This window comes from Pagrus major, chromosome 18 (genome assembly GCF_040436345.1).
Source record: "Pagrus major chromosome 18, Pma_NU_1.0".
NCBI lineage: Eukaryota > Metazoa > Chordata > Actinopteri > Spariformes > Sparidae > Pagrus > Pagrus major.
The window spans coordinates 11,587,919-11,610,997 of NC_133232.1; positions in this window are offsets into that span (position 1 = coordinate 11,587,919).

Consider the following 23,079-nt stretch of genomic DNA (forward strand, 5'->3'; position numbering starts at 1 on the left):
GTGTAGCCAATGACACTACAAATATGAATGATTCCGTGGTTTGCACAAACGTTAACTGCTAACATTTGATTCTGGTGACTGTGGAGCCTTTAGCAGCTAAAGTGATAGATAAGAAGTTGGTAGGGACCAAAAACAGACCTTAAACTGAGTAATTATTGGACTTTCATTCATCAGGACAGATACAAGACTCTAAATGAATGCTAAGGTTTATTTGCTGGACATATAAATAGGCAACTCTCTCCTAACACATTAGCCATATTAACCTTATAAGGAATAATATGTCAGTATTGTGTACAGCAGCTTGTTTTGCTGCCCGCCAACAACATATTGTAGCGTTTGCGGCCCAACAATGCGGGCTAGCTAGCAGAATGACGAGGACACTGTGACTGAAGTTTTAACCGGAGGACCGGATTTTACTCCCCTTTTGTACAGGCTAACAACGGGGCTGGAGGAGTGCCCAAAACAACAAAAGCTGATAGCCGAAAAACTGGCTAGTTATCTAACTATGGAGTGTAGCAGCTTCTCTTCGCAGGCTTTCCCCCCGAACTGCCTGCCTTTTTCCTCTCCTTTTCCTCTTCCTCTCTCACCCCTCCCAAATCCCAAACTGGCCTATCAAGCTGAACTAGGGGCAACTCCTTCCCCCCATGAACTCCCCCTCATTCCATCCCATTACTCCTGCAGGGTCGCTACACCGCCCCCCCCCTCTAATTCCTCGTCCCCGAGGAAGAGCAAAGTCTTGAAAGCGACCCGGAAGGCGCCGTTCCCTCTGTGACCTCCTTAAGTCACGATCCAACAGCAGCGTTCCACTTGTTGTAGCTGTGTTCTTTGGCACCACAGCTCCAAAAGGTGTCACCACCTCTCCTTGAGGCACACCCTGTTGCTGCCTCAGTGGGGTTCTCCTGTGGCGAGGCGACCTGGTCTGTGCCCTGGAAGATGTCACATGGAAGTCTGGGTGCTGATTTACCCGGTATGGCGCCATCCTATCCCGGTGCAGTACAACTGTGCGACTTCTGGGAGCCAGTTTGACTCTGTACACGACTTCACCAACTCTCTCAACCACATAACAGGGCCCAACCCAGGTGCTGTCCAGCTTTGGGCAGCGGCCTTTTACCCTCTCAGGTCCATACACCCAGGCGAGATCCGCCTCCTGCCCTTTGACATGCGTGTCATAACATCGCTTCTGACGGACCCCCGTCTGCTGTGCCTGGTGTGTGGCGAACCTGTGGGCCATTTCCAAGCGGTCCTGTAACTGTCTGGCATACTCCGGGCCAGCCATGGCATCTGGTGCATCGGGCGGTCATCTGTAGACCAACTCCGGTAGCGTTCTAAGCTCCCTGCCCAACATCAACAATGCAGGAGTACAGCCAGTGGACTCTTGGACCGCACCGTGGCATGCCATGAGGATAAGGGGCAACTGCAGGTCCCAGTCACCCTGATGTGGGGCAGTGGTGAGAGCTAATTGGGTGCTTAAGGTCCGCATGAATCGATCCACGAGCCCGTCATTTTGCGGGTGGAGTGGAGTGGTTCTTGTCTTTCGGATACCAAGCTGGCTACACATAGCAGCGAATACTTGTGATTCAAAGTTCCGCCCTTGGTCTGAGTGGAGCTCTGAGGGTGTTCCAAAGCAACTGAACATTCCCTGCACCAAGGCTTCTGCCACGGTTGTTGCTTCTTGGTCAGGAAGGGGGTATGCCTCTGCCTTTGTAAAGTAGTCGATGGCAACCAGTACATACCGGCTCCCTCTGCTGGTACGGGGAAGTGGGCCCAACACATCGACTGCCACCCAGTCCATTGGTGCCCCAACACGGTTATGCTGTAAAGGTGCATGGGACTGACCTTGGGGCCCTTTATGGGCGGTACAGGAATCGCAGCGGTGGCAGTAGTCCTCAACATCTCTCCTGCTCTGGCCCCAATAGAATGCCTGCCTCAGCCTCTTTAAGGTCTTAGTGACCCCAAAGTGACCTACTCTGGGGGACCCATGATGTGCCTCCAGCACTTCGCCCAGGAGGTCCTGTGGCACGACCACCTGCCAGCGTGGTTCTCCAGTGGCCGGCTCATGCCAGCACCTTTTTAGGACTCCTTCCTGCAGCTCCAACCCAGGCCATTGAGACCACAGACCCCTGACTGTGGCCGACTGTGCCACCACATCTTCCCAGGGAGGCCAGCCTTCTGCTTCCAGCCACCCCATGGCCATTTTAAGGTCAGAGTCTTCAGATTGCACCCCTGACATCATTGGGTAATATGGCTCGACAGATCACCTCTCCTGTCTGTAGGTTAGCTGCCTCCTGTTCTGCAGCCCTGTTGCAGTGTTGACAGCCTGGGGCACATGGTCGATGGGAGAGGCTGTCTGCATTTGTGTGACTCTCACCGGCTCTGTGCTGTATGGTGAACTGAAAGGCTTGGAGCTGTTCAATCCATCTAGCAACTTGTCCTTACGGCTATTTGAAGGACATTAACCATTTCAAAGCAGCATGATCAGTGTGGATTGTGAATGGGAGGCCGCAGAGAATGTGCTTGAAATGGTTCACTGCATCGATCACTGCCAAAAGTTCCCTGCGAGTGATACAATAGTTCTTCTCCGACTTATCCAGGGTACGACTGTGGTAAGCAACAACCTGTTCTCCGTCGGGGGTCAGCTGCGATAGCACTGCGCAAAGGCCTGAGTTGCTAGCATCAGTGTCCAGGATAAACGGCAACTCCGTGTTTGGTGCAACTAGCACCGGGTCCCTACATAAGGCCTGTTTCAGCTCGTGGAAGGCAACGTTCTGTTGTGGTCCCCACAACAGTGCTTGTAATAGGATGCCAGTCCTGGGAAGGATCTCAGCTGGTGGATGTTGGTGGGAGTAGGCCAGTCCCTAACAGCTGCTACCTTGTCTGCTTCCGTCATGATGCCAGCTCCACTGATCCTGTGCCCCAAGAAGGAGACTTCCTGCCGCAGAAAGCTGCACTTCCCCGGGTGAGGCTTCAGGCCTGCGCACCTTATCCGCTCCAGTACCTCTGCCAGGCTCTCAAAGTCAAAACATGGCCCATGTACAAGGAGATCATCCAGGTAGATGAGGCAGCGCTCTGGGGGCATATCCACAAGGACCTTTTCCATCAACCTTTCGAATGTAGCAGGGGCATTGCATAGCCCAAATGGCATGGTGGTGAACTGCCACAAGCCACGTCCGGTGGTGAAGGCAGTCTTGGCTTTGTCTTCTGGGGCCATGGCCACCTGCCAGTACCCACTCTGGAGGTCTAATGAGGAGAACCATGCTGAACCAGCCACGTAATCCAGAGACTCGTCTATCCGCGGCAGTGGGTAGGAGTCCTTCACAGTTTTGTCATTCAATGGCCGGTAGTCGACGCAGAATCTCAGGCTCCTGTCTTTCTTTGGAGCCATTACGACTGGTGACACCCATGGACTTTCTGACAGCTCAATAATGCCACCATCCCTCATCTCCTGTATCATCTGGTCAGTAACAGCTTGGCGGGCTTTGGGCAATCGTCTCAGCTGCTGGCAGATTGGCTGTGCATCCCCTGTATTGATGGAGTGCTGAACCAAATGTGTTGGTCCCACGTCGTTGGGGCCAGTGGCATAACTGTCGATACTCATAGAGGAGGTTCCATAGCCTATCTTGCTGTTCAGAGTTAAGGCCTTCACGAGTCTTCTCCCAAATGTCTCGGACAGTTGTAGTGGCTGCTGACTCTTCCACGGAGATGGGGACCACACATGCAGTCTGTATGACTGCAGGGGGTTGTGATTGGGTGTGTGGATCTAGTCCTGGGGTTATGGGGTCATTGTCAGACAGCGGAAGAGGGCTTTCTGTAAAAGGGGCTTCCCATTGTGGAGGACCAGGAGAACATGGTAGGTCCCTCTCTGCATCACTGTTCCCACCTCCCCTGTCAGTCATTTCTGAAGTGTGAGGATCATGAAGGAAGGGGATGGACGTCCCGTCCCTGAACGTTACGGTGCGTGCCCTGAAGTCTAGTGTCACCCCTGCTCCACACAGAAAGTCCATTCCAAGTAAACAGCTCTCTTTTACTTCAACAATCCAGATGGATTGGCAGGCTGAGTAAGTCCCTATTTCAATCTGAACCTCCCACCTCCCCAGCATTGGAGCTTTCCCTCCAGTAACTGTGGTGAGTGGAACATCGGTGGCTTGGAATTGGGTTCCAGTGGGCAGGAGGTCTGGGTGAAGGAGTGACACAGTCGAACCTGTATCCAGCAGGGCTTGGGTCCATTGGCCATTAACCAACACAGGTACTCTACAGCAGTCAGTGTTAAGTGCGTCAGGGGTGGGAAGAGCATGGTTGACAGGGAGGTGGAGTGCTTTTACAACAGGTTGTGGGTCATTGTCTGTGGGGAGGGAAAGGTGGCTCGGGTCGCTCCCCTCTACACCTAGCCTTGAGCGTTTCCCGGCTCTGGCGCCTGCAGGGCGGAATCAGGCACTGTACAAAGGCGCCACGTATGACCTCTCTGGTGACATCTCCAGCAGGCTGGGTTCTGTCTGTCCTCCAGTGACATTGTTCTGTGTTCTGAGCCCGTGGAGGACAACGTAGGTCCAGGAGACTGAAAGGCATGGTTCCTAGGCTGTATAGAGCCCTGTCTGGGTTGGTAGTCCAAGCCTTCTGTGAGGATGTCTTCTACTGGCAATGCTTTCTCTAGTGCTGCCTCCAAGTTCTGTGGGTCAGCTAGCCGGACTTGCTGGCGTAAGGGGAGGGGCAGTAGGCCGCGAATGAAGGCTTCCTTAGTTAATACCAAGCGTGTTGTATTGTCAAAATCAGGAAATCCCCTTTGTGCAAGGTAGCGTAGCTCCACCGCAAACACCCCTAACTTCTCCCCGGGTTTCCTCACTCTCTCGTTGAACCTCTGCCACATCACAACTGCAGGGGTGGTGCTTCCAAACCGCCTCTCTAGGACCCTAAATATAGCTTGTGGATTTTCTAAGTCGGCTGTGGTCACATCCAACAGTACCCTTCTTGCCTCCCCGTCCAACGCTGAGACTAATTGAACAGCCCTTTCAGCTGGGGGCCAGCCATTGGCTGCTGCTAGGAGCTCAAACTGGGCACAGTAGGTTTCCCAAGAGGTGAGGCCATCATAATGCCCCACTTTTATGTGGCTGCCCCTGGGAACAGTGTCTGGGGTTGGTTTTTGAAGAGCAACCAAGGCAGCACTCAGTGCGGTAGTCAGAGCAGGCACCAGGTCCTCTTGGTTGTTAGCAACAGCAGCCATGGAACTAACAGGGGCTATGATGGGGGACCTACACCTGTCAAGCCTAACATTAATATCAGCATGGCTCTCTGTTTCTTGTGGTTTATTAACACAGCCTCGTGGTTCTTCTCCCATCGTGGACATTATGCTGCCTCTAGAGCTCTTCAGAAAATTTCCAAAAGCACGCTCCATTGCAATGCTCATTCTCTGCATAAATTCATCTTCTATTTTAGCTGTAATGTCTTTTTGCAACTCCGGGAAAGAGCTTGGTTGGCCAACAACTTTACTTTGAGGATTTGTCAGGGCGGTGCCTTTTTCCTCTCCTTTTCCTCTTCCTCTCTCACCCCTCCCAAATCCCAAACTGGCCTATCAAGCTGAACTAGGGGCAACTCCTTCCCCCCATGAACTCCCCCTCATTCCATCCCATTACTCCTGCAGGGTCACTACAATATAATGCAGCTTTAAAGACGTTCAGTTGTAGCAGTAGTGCTAGGGGATTCCCCTGCTTTATTCAACTGGTTACACAACAATTACATTCAATTATGCACCATTAATTCAATTTGATTATGATAAAGTATTTAAATGTATTAAGTTCATAACAAATTTGATGTGTAGTTTTCAATTATTCTCTTTAGAGAAAGAAAGGTGAGAATCTTTTACTCAGACACAGCAAAGTGAGTTTGTATAGATCTCTTCTTAATAAAAAGAAAATAAATAAATGAATACAGCTTAACAACAACAACAACTATAATAATAATAATAATAATAATAATAATAATAATAATAATAACAACTTTATTTATAGAGCACCTTTACAAACAGCATTTACAAAGTGCTTTGACAAGACAGAACAAAAGCAAGACACAAGATAACATAAAAGGATAAAACAGTCAAGCCAGACTAGGAGAAATTAAAACAAGAAGGCAAAAAAAAAGCACAAATACATACATACACACATTCAATACACACACATTTCACACACATATACTGTATATATATGTATATATGTATGTATATATATATATATATATATATATATATATATATATATATATATATATATATATATAGATATATATATATTTAGGGTGTGTATCTCTCCCTTATAGGACGATCCATTCAGGGACGATACTTTTTATTGTGGAACAGTTCGATCCGGTTTCGGTACGATACAATCCAATCCGATACAATTCTTTGATTCATGTAGACATCAATTTTCTATTATAAATTGAAACAAGCCAATTCTATAAAAGTGGAATTGCATATCTTTAAATAGGTATTTCATAAGACCAGGGAAGACCAAGGAATCCTATGTATTTTTCTTACTATTATGTATATCTTTATCTTAATCTGCTTATACCTCAGTGTATAAAAAAACACACCTGTTGTCCATCCTGGATCTGAGGAACAACTATCCTGTTGTCTGGATCTCCATGAGCAGGGTCTCTCTGAGCTGGATCTGTCTGCATTGGACCTCTCTGAGCTGAATGACTCTGACTGTCTGTATCCTCTGCTTCTTAGTAATAATCAGTGTATAAAATCACACCTATGATTAACAATCAGGCAGATGTTTACTACTGGTATCAAACTCAAACATTGGATTAACTTGACAGTGTACAGTGTGGTTCAATTCAGTACATAATTTCAGTAGACAATGACAGTTAACGGTGTGCAGTACTCTCAGCAGTCACAGAATACAGCTAATGATAGCAATACGTTTTTGTCCAACTTTCCATCCTTCTTATGAAATCCAAATCTCTTCCAAACTTTTGATTTTAGATTTGACGGTGCATTGTAAATCTTACTCGCCTTGTCGGACATGTTGGTTTTGTTTTTACCTGGCAGGCAGGGGGCAGGCAACGCTACCCTAACGTTACTGTGACGCATCTCGCAAGAGTCTCGTGCTGACCTTTGAAATTTTACGAGAGTTTGAAGACGCTGTTCCTTCTTGTAATAAGTCCTTGTGGCCTGAGGGTGATAGTGAGTCACTGTAGCCTCTCTAGCCTCTCAGGCCATCCCTTCTTGTAATAATACCTCCTGAAAAGAAAAAGGAAGCTAAACAAGAGTACATTTTGCCGCTGCTTTCCAATGCTGGAGACAGCTGTGGGAGTAAAGAGCTGAACTCACAAAGTTTCTGTAGACTGGTAAGTAACATCTAACATTGTCTGTGTAGGAGCCAGATTGGTCATTTTCTTTGTTTATGAGTGTTGTACACATTTGTGCCAGTAGGTGGCAGTATCTGTTTAGGCAGTGCTTTGTTTCTATATAGGTAGGTGGGTTAATCAGCGCAGGTGTGCACGCTGGGGAATCTATACGGTTTTTGACCGTGCCACGGCGTGTAACGCCGCAGGTCAGAATATTGGGTGTGTTATTGTGATAGTGAGTATTATATTTTGAGTCGGCTGTGTGTAGCCTAATAAATCTGCAACAAAAAGAGAAGTAATGCTTGGACATTTGCTGTGTTACACCGGAATGCGCCTACACCTACACTGGCACGTGTACAAGCCCTTTAAACCACCAGCATGCGCGGATAGTGACAAAGGGCCACTATATTAGTCAAAAACCCGGTTCCCATTGGACTCGTGGGGAAAGCAACAGTCGGCGTTGTGGTTCCGGTGGGCCTTCGCTGCTTCTGGAAAGCCTGGAGGAGGCGATCGTGGGAGGATGAGGGAAGGAGCTGCTGTTGCTGCTGGGTCTTGGCTTGAGGTGGAGTTTTGCTACGGACGGCTGCAGCGATTCGGGCGGAGTTCGGCAACGGCTGGAGGAATGGCCACAGCGATTTGGCGGAGACCGGAGCCAGGCGAGGCAGCGGAGCATCGGATCAGCTGATCACCGCATGGCACCCAGCTCACGGATGCCGAGGTATGAGTAGCGCTACACATTAATGGCCATTTGACCTGTGTGCACACAATTAGGAGAAAACATCCAATGCATTGGTAGCTGAAACGAATATGTGATTGACTTTGCATGAACTTTGTTTGTTGTTGCGAACTGTGACTGCGAACTGCGACTGAAAAACCAGGAAGTGCGGAAACGGCGTCTGCCGTAACCATGGAAACCGGAAGTGGACGAAAGGTTAAATTGACTGAAAAAGCGCTTGCTGATAAACTTTCAAGGTTGCAAACAGAGCGAAAGGCTAAGCTGAACAAAGCCGCCAATATACGAAACTCAATGAAAGATCTAATCACAAAGGGTGATAAAACAATGGTTTGTGATGCTTTGAATGAATTAAGGGTAGTGTGTGATGATGCAAAATCTATGCATAAACAGCTGTTGGGTTTAATGCCAGGTGATGAACAAGAAAAACATGAAATATGGTTTAAAGCAAAATTTCTGTCTTTAAATGAGTGTATTCATGATGCAGAAATGTGGGTTTCAAACTTTGAAGGTAATATACAAGAAAATGTTGGTGTTACAAACAATGAAGGTAATGCAAACAAAAATGAGGTTGGTATTAATCAAAATGGTAATGTCACAAACAATGAAAACAATGCACATGCAACTGGGCTGCTGGTGGATGACATTAGCCCAAATGACAGCATTTCTAATGTGGGAAGCAAACGCTCAAGTAAAGGAAGTAGAGCCAGTGGAGGATCAAGCACCGCTTCAGCGCGCATAAAAGCTGAAGCAGATAAAGCTGCTCTTATTGCCCGTGCTACAGCTCTGAAGGAAAGGCACGCATTGGAGGAGCAGGAGCAACAATTGAGGAAGAAACGAGAACAGCTTGACTTAGAAGCGGAAATAGCTGCAACAAATGCTAAGTTGGCAGTATTGCAATCCTCTGATGTGAGAAGTGCTGGTTCAGGATCCAAAAATGCAATGGGCTCTTACCTGGAAAAGAAAAAAAGGAAAAATGAGTCTGTGATTGTCTTAAATCCTTTGGCAAATGAATATCAGCCTGGATTGTGGAAATCAATGCAACAACAGTGTTCAATAAATCCAAATAAACCACTGGATGTGCGACCAAAGGAACGTGGCCCAAGTTTTAAAACGGCTTCTGAACATCACTACAATATGCATGACCACCAGGAAAGCATGGGAAATTCACACCAAATTAAAGGTCAAATGACAACTTTTCAATTAAACAAGGAAATCAGTCAACCCCAAATCACTCATCAATTCACTCAACCTCACATAAATCAAATTGCATCTGAGGACATACTTACCATCATGCACAGACAAAACGAAATAACTGCTGCTTTGGTGCAACAGCAAATCATAAGATCTCTGCCACCAAGAGACATTCCTATATTTGAAAGGAACCCTCTGCAGTACAGAGCATTCATAAAAGCATTCGAGCAAGGAGTGGAGGATAAAGCAGGAGCAGCAGATTGTCTTTTCTATCTGGAGCAATTCACCAGAGGACAGCCACAACAACTGGTACGTAGCTGCCAGCACTTCGCTCCTGATCGTGGCTATGCAGTGGCTAAGGACCTGCTGCAAGAGCATTTTGGAAATCAATATAAAATTGCTAATGCCTATATGGAAAAAGTTCTAGCCTGGCAGTCCATAAAGGGTGAAGATGTTAAAGCACTCCAAGCGTATTCTTTGTTTTTGCGTGGCTGTTGTAATGTAATGGGGGAATTGGAGTATATGCAAGAGTTGGACATGCCTGCAAATATGAGAGCCATTCTTGCAAAGCTGCCATACAAGTTGAGGGAGCAATGGAGATCCATCGCTCATGGGATCATGGAAAGAACACAATAGAGAGCTCACTTTATTGACTTGGTTGCATTTGTGGAGCGTCATGTTAAAAATCTTTCTGATCCTCTGTTCGGCGACATCCAAGATCCGGTATCTGGTGCGGCCGGCACAAAGACTCTCACCCGGTTTAAATCTTATCCTGGAAACAGAGTGAAAGGAAACATTGTTGCCACCACTGTAACATCCATGACCTCGCCAGAGAAGGGGGAGGAGCCACCAGCAGAGCTTGGAAGGTCAGTCAAAGCTGGATGTCTTTGCTGTTCACACAGTCACACATTGGAGGAGTGTAAACAGTTTAATGGGAAAAGGCACAAGGAGAAAATTCAATTTCTGAGGGAAAAGGGAGTTTGCTTTGCATGCTTATGTGATGGTCACATGAGTCGTGAATGCGAGAGGCGCTTGACATGCAAAGTCTGTGGTCAAACTCATCCCACTGTGCTGCACATCAAAAGGCAACCACCAGCTCCAGAGCACAGGAAACAACCAGCTTCACAACAGTTAAAGGGCCCACTCAGTAAACAACCAGCTTCTTTCCAAACATGTGGTCATACAGGGGCCGGTAAGGATGGATGTGCTCTTCCAATTCTTCCTGTAAGTGTGAAGTCTGCAAAAGGAAATGACATTATACAAACTTATGCATTTCTGGACCCTGGTAGCTCAGCCACGTTCTGCTCCGAAGATCTCATGCAGAGGCTGAATATTACAGGCAGAAGAACCAGCTTTTTGTTGAGCACAATGGGCCAGGAGACTGTTGTTCCATCTTATTCCGTCACTGATTTGGAGGTGGCTGGATTGGATGGCAATGACTTTTATAGTCTCCCAGAGGTCCTGAGCCAAAGGAAAATGCCAGTCACCACTAATAACATAGTAACAACTGAGGAACTGGATAAATGGTCTTACCTGTCAGACGTTCATATCCCACACATAAAGACAAACATTGATTTGTTGATAGGAACCAACGCTCCCAAACTACTGGAACCTTGGGAGGTCATCAACAGCCACGGAAATGGCCCGTACGCTGTTAGAACTGTGTTGGGATGGATCGTTAATGGTCCACTGAGTGGAAGCAGTGGTGCCTTGGAGACAGAGTTTCCCTCTGCCACAGTGAACAGGATCTCTGTGAGGAAGTTGGAGGAATTGCTCACCAGTCAGTACATGCATGACTTCAATGAAAAGACTTATGATAAGGAGGAAATGTCAAGAGAAGACATGAGGTTTTTGGAAATTGTTAGTCATTCTGCAAAGCTTCAGGATGGACATTACAGTCTAAAAATGCCTTTCAGGAAAGAGCATCCCACACTCCCAAACAATCTGTCTATGGCCAAGCAAAGGTTACTAGGACTCAAGAGGAGATTTCAGAGAGATGATCAGTTCCATCAGGAATATGCAAACTTCTTCACTGATGTAATCTCCAATGGCTATGCAGAGAAGGTACCTCAGCACCAGTTGGATGGTTCTGAAGGAAAGGTCTGGTATATCCCGCACCACGGAGTCTACCATCCAAGGAAGAACTCTCTGCGTGTGGTGTTTGACTGTGCAGCAACATTTAAAGGAACATCACTAAACAGTCAGCTGCTGCAGGGGCCCAACCTTACCAGTAGCCTTCTGGGAGTGCTCACCAGGTTCAGACAGGAGTCTGTAGCAGTTATGGGAGACATACAGAAGATGTTTTACCAGGTCAAAGTAGCAGAGACAGACAAAGACTTCCTTCGTTTTTTGTGGTGGCCTGAGGGTGACATGAATCAAGAGGTGACAGAGTATAGGATGACTGTTTATCTGTTTGGAGCTGTTTCATCCCCGAGCTGCGCTTGCTACGCACTCAGGAAAACAGCTGAGGATGGACAGGCCTGCTTCCCTGCTGATGTCACCAGCACAGTGAAGCAAAGCTTTTATGTGGACGATTGTTTAAAGAGCACATCATCTGAAGAGGAAACTGTGCAACTGATTAAAGATCTTACAGCTCTTTGTCTACGAGGAGGCTTTCACCTGACAAAGTGGGTCAGTAATAGCCGTGTGGTGCTGCAGACTGTCGCAGAGAAGCATAGAGCCAAGGACTTAAAGGAACTGGATCTAGACAGAGACAGTCTTCCCTTGGAAAGAGCCCTTGGTTTGCAGTGGTGCATCGAGAGTGACGCCTTCCAGTTTAAGATGTTGGTGAAAGAAAAACCTAACACTCGACGTGGCATGCTTTCTCTGCTCAGTTCAGTGTATGATCCTTTGGGGTTCATTGCACCAATCACTCTACCAGGCAAAGTGTTGCTGCAGGAGCTATGCAGGAGAAACTTTTTGGGATTTTGGACCACTTGTGCATGCTCGTGTGCATCACTTTTCCGACGCAAGTGAATGTGGATATGGTGTCGTCAGTTATGTGAGGATGGAGAACTGTCAGCATGATGTTCACGTCGCCTTCCTGCTTGGAAAAGCAAGAGTGACACCACTAAAGCAGGTCACTATCCCACGTTTGGAGCTCACAGCGGCGGTTCTTGGTGTTCGAATGGACAGGATGTTGAGGGCAGAGCTGCAGTTAAAGTTGGAAGATTCAGTCTTCTGGACAGACAGTACCTCTGTCCTGAAATATATAAAAAATGAGGATAAACGATTTCATACCTTTGTGGGAAACAGAGTTTCAACCATCAGGGATGCCACCAATGTGTCACAATAGAGATATGTCAGTTCTAAGATGAATCCAGCTGATGATGCATCCAGACGTATGAAGGTGGACGCACTGCTGACTGGCAGCAGTTGGGTGGAGGGACCCAGCTTCCTACGGAAGTCAGAGGAGCATTGGCCAGAATGCATCGTGGAGACGGCTGTTTCATTGGATGACCCAGAAGTAAAAAGAGACTTCGTTGTGAGTGCAGTGATTGTGAAAGACTCACCCAGTGCTACTGACCAACTGCTCACTTATTTTTCAAGCTGGCAGAGGCTGAAGGTCTCGGTCGCATGGTTCCTCAAGGTGAAGAGAGCTCTGTTGAAGTTGCGCCAAGTGAGAAAGGAGCTGACGTCTGACCCAAACAATCAATCCACACATATGCAGTTGGAGATGAAGAGGGTCAGAAAGACACTTGGGGGGCAGAGTGCTTCTTCAGACGACCTATTGGAGGCAGAGGTTTCCATCATTAAGTATGCTCAACAGCAGCGGTTTAAGGAGGAAATTGACACACTCTTGTCTGGAAAGTCATCAGTCAGAAAGAGAAGTTCGGTGTACAAACTGGATCCACACCTGGAAGATGGCCTGCTGAGAGTTGGAGGGCGGCAGAGTAAAGCAGCGCTGCCAGAGGAGAGTAAGCATCCACTTATCCTTTCTAAAGATCAACATGTTGCAACTCTCATCTTAAGACACATCCACCATCAGCTGGGCCACAGTGGAAGAAACCACACATTGTCCACGCTGAGGAAAAAATATTGGATCACAGGGGCTAATTCAGCAATAAGGAAAGTGATATCTGACTGTTGCACTTGCAGACGCTTCACTGTACAACCAGGTGAACAAAAGATGGCCGACTTGCCACTGGAGAGGACTCTGCCTGATCTCCCTCCATTTACAAGCGTGGGAGTCGACTACTTTGGACCAATTGAGGTGAAAAGGGGGAGAAGCATGTGTAAACGCTATGGAGTGATTTTAGCCTGTTTGTCGAGCAGAGCAGTTCACCTGGAGATGGCGACCTCATTAGACACTGATGCATGCATTAATGCTTTGAGATGATTTATGAGCAGAAGAGGCCAAGTTACTCACATGTTGTCTGACAATGGTACTAATTTCGTTGGATCTGAGAGAGAATTGCGTGGGGCTCTTGCAAAGTTGAATCACAGCAAGATACAGGGAGCACTGCTTCAACATGGAATCAAGTGGAGTTTCAATACACCTGCAGCATCCCATCATGGTGGTGTTTGAGAGCGTGTTATTCGGATGATCAGAAAAGTGCTCAATTCTGTTCTGCGTCTACAAATACTGGATGATGATGGACTGCATACAGTTCTTTGTGAAGTTGAGGCCATACTAAATGATCGGCCCATCACTAAGTTATCAGAGGATCCAAACAACCTTGAACCTCTTACACCCAATCACATTCTCCTCCTAAAAGGCAAACCTGCTGTACCACCTGGACTGTTTGTGAAGCAAGATCTGTATGTCAAGCGACGGTGGAGACAGGTCCAATACCTCTCAGATTTGTTCTGGAAGCGGTGGGTGCAAGAGTATCTTCTGTTGCTTCAGGAGAGGCAGAAATGGAATCAGGGGAAAAGAAGTCTTGTTGCTGGGGACATTGTCTTGGTGGTGGACTCAACAGCTCCTCGAGGCTCTTGGCTGCTCGGTAAAGTGCTGGAAACCTTTCCTGACAAGAATGGGTTTGTGCGATCTGTCTAGTCAATCTAGTATTATGGAAAGGCCTGTAACTAAACTTTGCCTGCTGATGGCAGCCTGTGATGATTAATTTGTGTTTATGCACTAATATGATGTGTTATGTGTACATCTATCACTCAAGAAGAACATTTGGCTCCTTTTGTTTGTTTTGTTTGTTTGTTTGAATTGTTATGCTTGCACACCATTAACAATTAGGGGCCGGTGTGTAGGAGCCAGATTGGTCATTTTCTTTGTTTATGAGTGTTGTACACATTTGTGCCAGTAGGTGGCAGTATCTGTTTAGGCAGTGCTTTGTTTCTATATAGGTAGGTAGGTTAATCATCGCAGGTGCGCATGCTGGGGAATCTATACGGTTTTTGACCGTGCCATGGCGTGTAACGCCGCAGGTCAGAATATTGGGTGTGTTACTGTGATAGTGAGTATTATATTTTGAGTCGGCTGTGTGTAGCCTAATAAATCTGCAACAAAAAGAGAAGTAATGCTTGGACATTTGCTGTGTTACACTGGAATGCGCCTACACCTACACTGGCACGCGTACAAGCCCTTTAAACCACCAGCATGCGCGGATAGTGACAAAGGGCCACTATAGTCTGTTTACTGAAACATATCTGTAGTGTAACTAATGACAACACAAACTGTAACAGCGTGATGTGACTGTTTTCTTGTTACTGTGGCATCACTAAAGCTGAGCTAAGTAAGCTATGATGTAAAGGCACATGAAGATCATAAGATGGTCTTTATTTGACCGACTGTTGGACGAGAATTCAGGTCCAGCCAACCTCAGTGATGTATTACCCCCCATATCCTTAATTCTCATCTGCAGCTGGTCTCATCAACAAGCCCCCCTTTTATTTGACAATCTCAAACACACACAGACACACAGACACACACAAACACACACACACACACACACTCCGGGGGATAGGTTCGAGACAGCAGGGCCCATGGTGACCAGAGAGTCGAGGATCCATTCTTCATCTCGAATTTGGTACAGGATGGATATCCTCCCTCCCAACGCCATGATTTTCTGGGTCAGGCGAAGGCAGGTGTCGCATGCGGATGGTGAGGTGAGTGGAGCCATTAATTATGATGAAGTCAGATGAAACTAAGGAAACACTGAAAACAGCTATGGCAGCACAGATGTTTGTGTTATGGCTCACATATAAATCGATTCAGACTGCTTCTGGCAGAATGGCAGAAGTACAGGCAGCCGGGTGAGACTTACAGCCAGCTGCTGTAAGTCTGCTGCTGTAAGACTTACTGAGTAGATTGGAGATCCGGAGATACTGAGTAGATTGGAGATCCAGCAGGTCTAGTGTCAGTGTCTGGGATTTATGCAGGGGATTTAAATGAATAAAAAGTGGAATAAGAATTGTAAGTGGAGAGACTGGGCGAATGGCTTACACTTCAACGTAGTGCAAAAAACTTTACAATTGAATGGGGGCTCAAACCGGATAAAAAGTCAAGATTAATGACAGTGCTTCTGACAGTAGCAAAATTGACTTAGACACGCCCTAAACGCACTAGTGCCTTGGTTTTAGACCATTAGACTGTCTTAATAGCGTAAGACTCCCTAAGACTCCTATCATACACTAGTTATACTTAATGACAGATATTGCACCTGTATATACACCAACACCCTGTGTGAGGAATATTTTGCACATTGCTCTTTCAACTCCTACCTCATGCTGCTACTTCTCTATTACATTGTTTGCACACTGTTCCCTTTTGCTGCAGTACCAAATTGAATTTCTCCTAGGGGTATCAATGAAGGCACATCTTGTCTTACCTTTTCTTATTATACACAGGTACTTAAATTGTTGTAAATATTAACTTTTTTCCTGTTATTAATTTATTTGCTAAAGCATTGTCTCAAAGTATAAAATGAGTGACATTTAACTTGAGTAGTGTGAAGACATTATTGTAAGGCCTACACAGGCAATTTAGGAATGAAACTTTAAAAATAGGAAATTAGTCACTTGATTCTTGATTAACAAGTTATATTTGATGGCAATTATCAATAAATGTTGGCTAACTATAAAAAAATGACTTTTAGGAAAATTGTTCCAAAGTTGGACTGATCGGCTGAAGTGACAGAAATTGGTGAAAATTTACATAGTTAAAAAAAAAAAGTACTTCAATTTTCTGACCTGCAAAAGATAGACAGAAATTAGTTGGAAATTGTTACTGAAATTTTCAGCTTGGTCTATTGAAATTATTTTTTTGAATGCTTTAATAAAACAGAGCATTCAGTACTATAATTACTATCAGCTATGAGGGTCATGAAAACAGTTTCACCCTGATTGTATGACTGAGTATTTACATAATGTTCAACTGCAAAACATATGTAGCACATAGACGTTTGCTTCAACAATTTTGTATGTATCAAGCATTAAAGAAGGAAGTTATCAGGTCTCTGTGATGTTAATGTTCATCATTACCTCCTGTACAAGAAGTTAAATGTTAAAGGACACGGCTGTTGAGATATTATATATTTTTCTTATTGTCAACATATTCCATGAAAATACCCAAACCATGCATTAAAAAGACACACCAGTGAGCCACTGTGCTGGGTGTCATGTTCCTTTTGACCATGAATATGTGGTCCAGTGTCCAGCTGTTATAGGAAATTACTGACCACAGACATGGTAAGGAAGGCAAACATTTAAAATTATTCAGAGAGAGAGAGAGAGAGAGAGGTGACCATAGGAAAAATAAATAAAAAATGTAAGCCTTTACATTTTTGCTGCTAGTGTAATGGAACATTAGTTAGATATCATCTGCTTTCTTGTTTCCCCATATTTCTTACTGCCTTCCATGCATACTTTAACAGAACAACACTATGTTTCCACACAGGATATGTTGTACTAATCTTTTATTGACATAATATATTTGCTCTTATTTGAAAGAGAAATAACTAACATCATATAATATAAACATAATAAACACAATAAAATATTTCTTTATGTAGCGGACCCAGCTCAGCACTATTACATTCCACAACAAGGTCATCTTAAGTAAACTCAAATAAACCGATTCCTCCTCACTTAACAGCCATAAAACTATCATTAATGATGAGTTCCAGACTGCAGAGTTTGCCCACTTCCAAGGAAGGACAGCTCTTAACACCTCAAACTAATTTACAATTGTGGCCTGCTGGGATTACCTGGAGCCAAAAGGACATATGACACCCACAAGATGGAGATATGGTCTGTTCTACAGTTTGGGAATAATTAGACATCATCTTGAATTGGTATTGACTGTTTGTTTAGTGTCTGTAAACACCAACATCAAACAGATTGTCAGTAACACCCCAGTGTGAATTTCTGTCTGCAACAGCCCTGACACAAACACATGGGACATTGAAAAACCCCCTTCTCTTTTCTGGAGAAGCCAGACAGATAACCACCAGGACCATGAAGTTATCCAGCAAAGCCAATAGCACTGGAGTAATATTTTGCCATCAACCCAATGGAGAGAGAGAGACCCAAACAGGCAGCCCGTCTGTCCCATGCCTACGATCACTGAGCTGCTTCCAGTGAAAAGTCTGCTGGCAGACTTCCAACGCCGAACCACCATAGTGAAGGGACTGGCAGAGCCTTTCAACCGAACAACACGTTGTCTCCAGGACAAACATCGCCCAGAGTTTGCATTGAAGGGGTTCTGTCCACTGCATGCAGTGCTTTGGTTCTGACCAAGCTCTCAACTCCGGACCGGCCATTGCAGCCAAAGTAGGCTGAACCATCTTCTCAAACTGCTCGTGTTGATGTCAAAATAGTATAATAAAAATAATAATTTTTTTGACAGTAATTCAACCTCGAAATTTTGCATCTTCCTTCAGTGTTAGTTACTAGAATCCATATTGAACAGATTGTTTCCGCCATCATTACCCATTTCCTCATTCAATTCACTATCATCATTTTGATTGAAAAATTCACATCTGATAATCATTTAATTTAAGTCATTGTGTTAGTGTTTACTCAGTTAATACATATTTTCATGGAGACCCTGTCGTGGTTCTGTGTATTCCTTTAAAGTGGAGAATGGAGATCAATTTAATTGAGAAAATCACACTTTTAGATATTTGACTGATAATTTGAGAAATTATTGATTTGATTAAAATTTTTCTCTTTGGAGGTGGTGCCCCTAAAACGAGTGCACAATCATTGAGAGTCCACTACATGTATTAAAAGAAATGTGTTAAATTAAGACATTTAAAGTTTAAAATCAAATTTTAATAATTGCATGTGAAGTGCTCTTGAGTGGGACTATTATTTTGTTATGATGTAACTACATAATTACATGTAGGAATAATTATTTTTTAAGAGATCTACTAGGAGCGAATGTAGCAGCAATACATTCCAATTAAGCCGGCTGACGAAAGGCTGCAATAAAATTTGCTGGCAATCACTATTAGCAGAGTCTATTACTACACATTAGTAAGCCAAGGACACACACAGACACACACATACTCATACACACACACACACACACTTATATTGTATGCCAAGCACTCTTCTCTCTTCTACTCTTAACACATATACACTCACTCACTCACACACACACACACACACACACACAATGTTGCAGGCCTCTATAATTATTTTAATAGGATTTTCTTTCTATTCAGCCTGAGCTTGTTGCTTTAATAACACCATTACAACCTGAATATAACCTCAATATATTACTGCCTGATATCGCTTTGCAACCCACCGCTGTGCTCTGTGTGTGTGCGTGTGTGTGCATGTTGGGGTTAATAAGCTGCTGTGTGTTTTAGAAGAGGCACTTGGCCCCGCTCTCTCTCTCTTTGTCTCCGTGCATTGTGCAGCCGGGGGGAGAGAGCGCTGACAACGGCAGAATATCCTCTGGAGAATAAAATACTGGTCATTGTTTTCTATTAGCTAACTCTCCTCTCTGTGCTCTCTAACCTCATCTCCTCATTTTACATTGAAATTAAATTGGCTAGGGAAATGTGAATAAATGTATGTCTGTCACAGAGAAATACACTCCTTTTATCTTGACTACATATTAAAGTGACTCCCACCAGCGCGCTCTTTTCTCTAGAATAATGTTTAATTCCCTTAAACATGAGAATTAATTGGCGCAGATCTGCATCTCAATGGGAGTAGCTACATGCTGTGGCCTATCACTGCAGCCTCTCTGCTCCCTGTCACAAACAGCGCCGTCACATCACAAACCTGTAACTGCTACAAATGTGAAGAAAAGCCAGTTGGTCGTACTGCTGTTGAACTGAATCAGCACATAAGAGGTGGCAGCTAGCTTCACTTCGGAAGTGGAGAAGTAGCAGTGAAGCTGTGAGGTTTCCATAGGACAGCTGTATAATAGACGGAGCTATTATGGAAGCAGCCTGTGCTCTGTGGAAATAGCATTATTTTAATATCAGACACTGTCCATATCAGTTCTGAGGCTACCATGTGCTTGGCGTGTGTGTGTATGCTGTTGTGTAAAGAGAAGGACAGTACTCTCCATTACTTAGTATACCACTTACATGATATATTTGATACTATTTGATAGTTTAATTTTTCTTTTTTGAAAGGTGACAGTGCACATTAATTAACATTCAAACATATGTAAATGCACCAGAGTTAGCTGAATGGCTAGTTTTCATTGGCAGTCCCTTTGACCTGATGTTAATGGGCATCCTAGAATAAATAAAAATAATACAACATGTACAATAGTTAAAAAAAACATACTACACTGTAATATATAATATAGTTAAATAACACGATCAGGCAAAATCTAATACCAGATGATACAGGTGGATTAAAATAGCATCAGTGTTCACATTTTTGTTGAGTCAACAAGCCAGTACATGGCATTACACTTTAATGAATGATATGAAGGGGACTCTCTAAATGAATGGGGTACTGAATTCCACTGATGTGATGCTCTGAAGGAAAAGACAGCCTCGCTGAATGCAGTTTTTCTGAGTGCAGTTCCCCCTTGCTGCACCACTGGTTTGAAGATTTGAAGTTGATGAAACCAGACAGAAGAAATAAACATACATATTATGTTTGTTTTTTTTAAAAATTCCACTGCAAACAGCATTGATTAAGCCAAAATGGGACCTTCAAAATAGCATCTTCAATTTTACCATGACCAAAAATAACTGTATCAACTACATACATTAAGATGTCACATTTTCCACACACAAAGGGGGAAATTATTAATGTACAGTACATGCTAAACAGGATTGGGCCCAGTATAGAGCCCTGTGAGACCCCATATGAGGTTAGCCTATTCAAATATTTTTCATGTCTCTTGTTTGTCGTTTCCTCGCTCCTTGCTTGAACTGGAAGTCGTTCCTGTCCGCCATCTTGCAGGCCATCCTAATTCTCTTATTTGTGCTCCGAGGAGCGAGAATCGAGGATCGAGGAGCAACCTCTGAGGATCGATGAGCTAGGACACACAGGAGCTGCCATCACAGAAGTCTTTTACCAGCTGACACACCCCCTTAGTTATTTGATCAGACTGATCTGATACATCACAACATGACTGGAGTTCCATACCAGAGTGAAGACATAACAGATTAAACTCAAGTGTGTCATCATCAGGTTTTATATTTTGTTTGTTTTCTGATTCACTAGCGAGTTAAAATCTGTCAGCCTGAAAGAACCACTGTCAGCCTGAAAGAACCACAAACAACTTTTTATTTAATTTATTAGAAAACAAATAATTTATTATTTTTTTCATTGTCTGTTTGAAACAGGCTGATCATTCCTGAGTGTCAGGTTTCATATGTTACACCATTTCAGTTTCCCTAAAACGTTTAGCCTAAAGATAGCTTCCAGTGTCCAGAAGACACCATAATCACATTCTGGGTTATTAAATGATGATTTCACTATCAGGATGTCACTGAAAACAGAGGCAAATAATTAATTGATATATAAACGCATTCTGCCAGTTGAAATGTATCCTGTGCTTCTTAGCAGGACACAGTATAAATACACAGAACACAGTATGAATACAGACTGCAGCTTGTTGTTCATGAGCAGCTGTTTGTTAAACAGGTAACAGACAGAAAATCAAGGTACAGTTTGAACTTTAAGGTTGTGGGTTCAAAGAAGAAAAATCCAGAAGAAGTTTAATGTGTATACAGAAGCTTCGTTTGCACAAAAATTAATAATCAGGATATCAGCAGGAGCATGACCAATGAGTGATAAGACTGCGAGTGAAACTGGAACTGAACTTGCACAAACCACAAAACCAGACAGCAAAGCAGATACAGATCCACCTCCTAGAGTGTCTCCAGAGATCAGCCTTTGAAAAAATAAAGTAACCATCCAGCAAAACGGTTTGCCGTCCGCTTCAAAGATATTTAAACAGATATAAAGGACAGGATTTGTTATAATGTAGGACACAGACAGCAGCTGAAATAATGCCGAGTACTAACTGCAAAAGAAATCATATCTTTATTTTAAGCCACCCATGAATCGAGTTCATCACAATTTAATTTCCAAGTGTAGACCTAAACTATATTCACTATAACTTTAATCATGTCAATGTCTGAACTGATTACACTTTAAACCGCAGACACACGTTTGATATTTTCACGGTGATGATGCGCGGATCACAGGTAGACCTATATCCAAATCTGTGGATTGGGTGGTCTAGGTCATAAAACTAAACATTGTGATTAATATCAGATGTCATTAATGAGGAAAACATCACATTACCTGCACTATAAGAAACAATACAAGTGCGTCTCTCCGTTAGAGCTGTGCGCAATTACACATCAGTTTAACTCTGATTATTATGACTACTATTGATTATTTAAAGCTATCGACAAGTTTTAGTTCTGTGTTATAATTTAAAGAATAATAGATAACGGCATTTTGGCATCAATTCATCTGACATCTCTACAGCTGTTAAAGCCGACTGACAGCTGATCTAGTTGTGATCAGCTGCAGCCGTTATCAGAAACGGAAGTTGCTTCATGTGACGCTACAGAGGAAAGGAGGTCTCATTTGTCTTGACTTGACTAAGACGCAAGGAAAGGAGGGAAGGAAAGGGAATCGTGGAAACAATTAAAAATACCCAATATCTTGGGCTGTGGGGAATAACTAGACTAGAAGTAAGTACAAGTAAGTAAATATCTTTCAGTTGGTTTTTCTCGAAGATTGTAGTCTCTTACCCCTAAATTCCACCAGATCCGTGCTCTGCCACGGCAGCGGAGCTGATAGGTTTCACTTTAGTCTATGTGTGTACTTCCACTGGCTCCGCTGCGTTGCGTATCTACCCCGTTGCACTTCCGGCAGACGGGAACCTTACGTAGCAGATACGCAAGGCTTCCATTTCTGCCAGATGCCGGAGCACAGTCGAATTCAAAACCGTGGTGAACCCAATTGCCAGAGTTCATGTTGGCAATGTAAGTTTCTGCCACTTGCAGATATGTTGCAACTTTACAGTTCTTTATGTTCAATTTTAGATTTTATGTTGTGACAATGCTATGCTTATGCTCTGGTTAGATTAAGACACAAAAACCACTTAGTTAGGGGTAGGAAAAGATGGGGCTGGAAAGTGTCCTGACTTCAATATCCAGTGGTTTCAGTCATATGTGGCGAGGTTGGAAAAATCTATAGTTAAATTGAAAATGAATTCTTAAATAAGATGTATTAGTAAAAGACCGACAACGCCACCTAGGTTAAAAGAGCCTAGGACTCTCATTTTAAAAGGCAACACAGGTTCTTATTTAAAATCAGGGTTGAGCAGAGTTAAAAACCACAAATCCAAATAAAAGTTAAATACAAGATTTATTGTAATAAAAGTGATAAAATAAAAACCCCAGCCCAAAGTC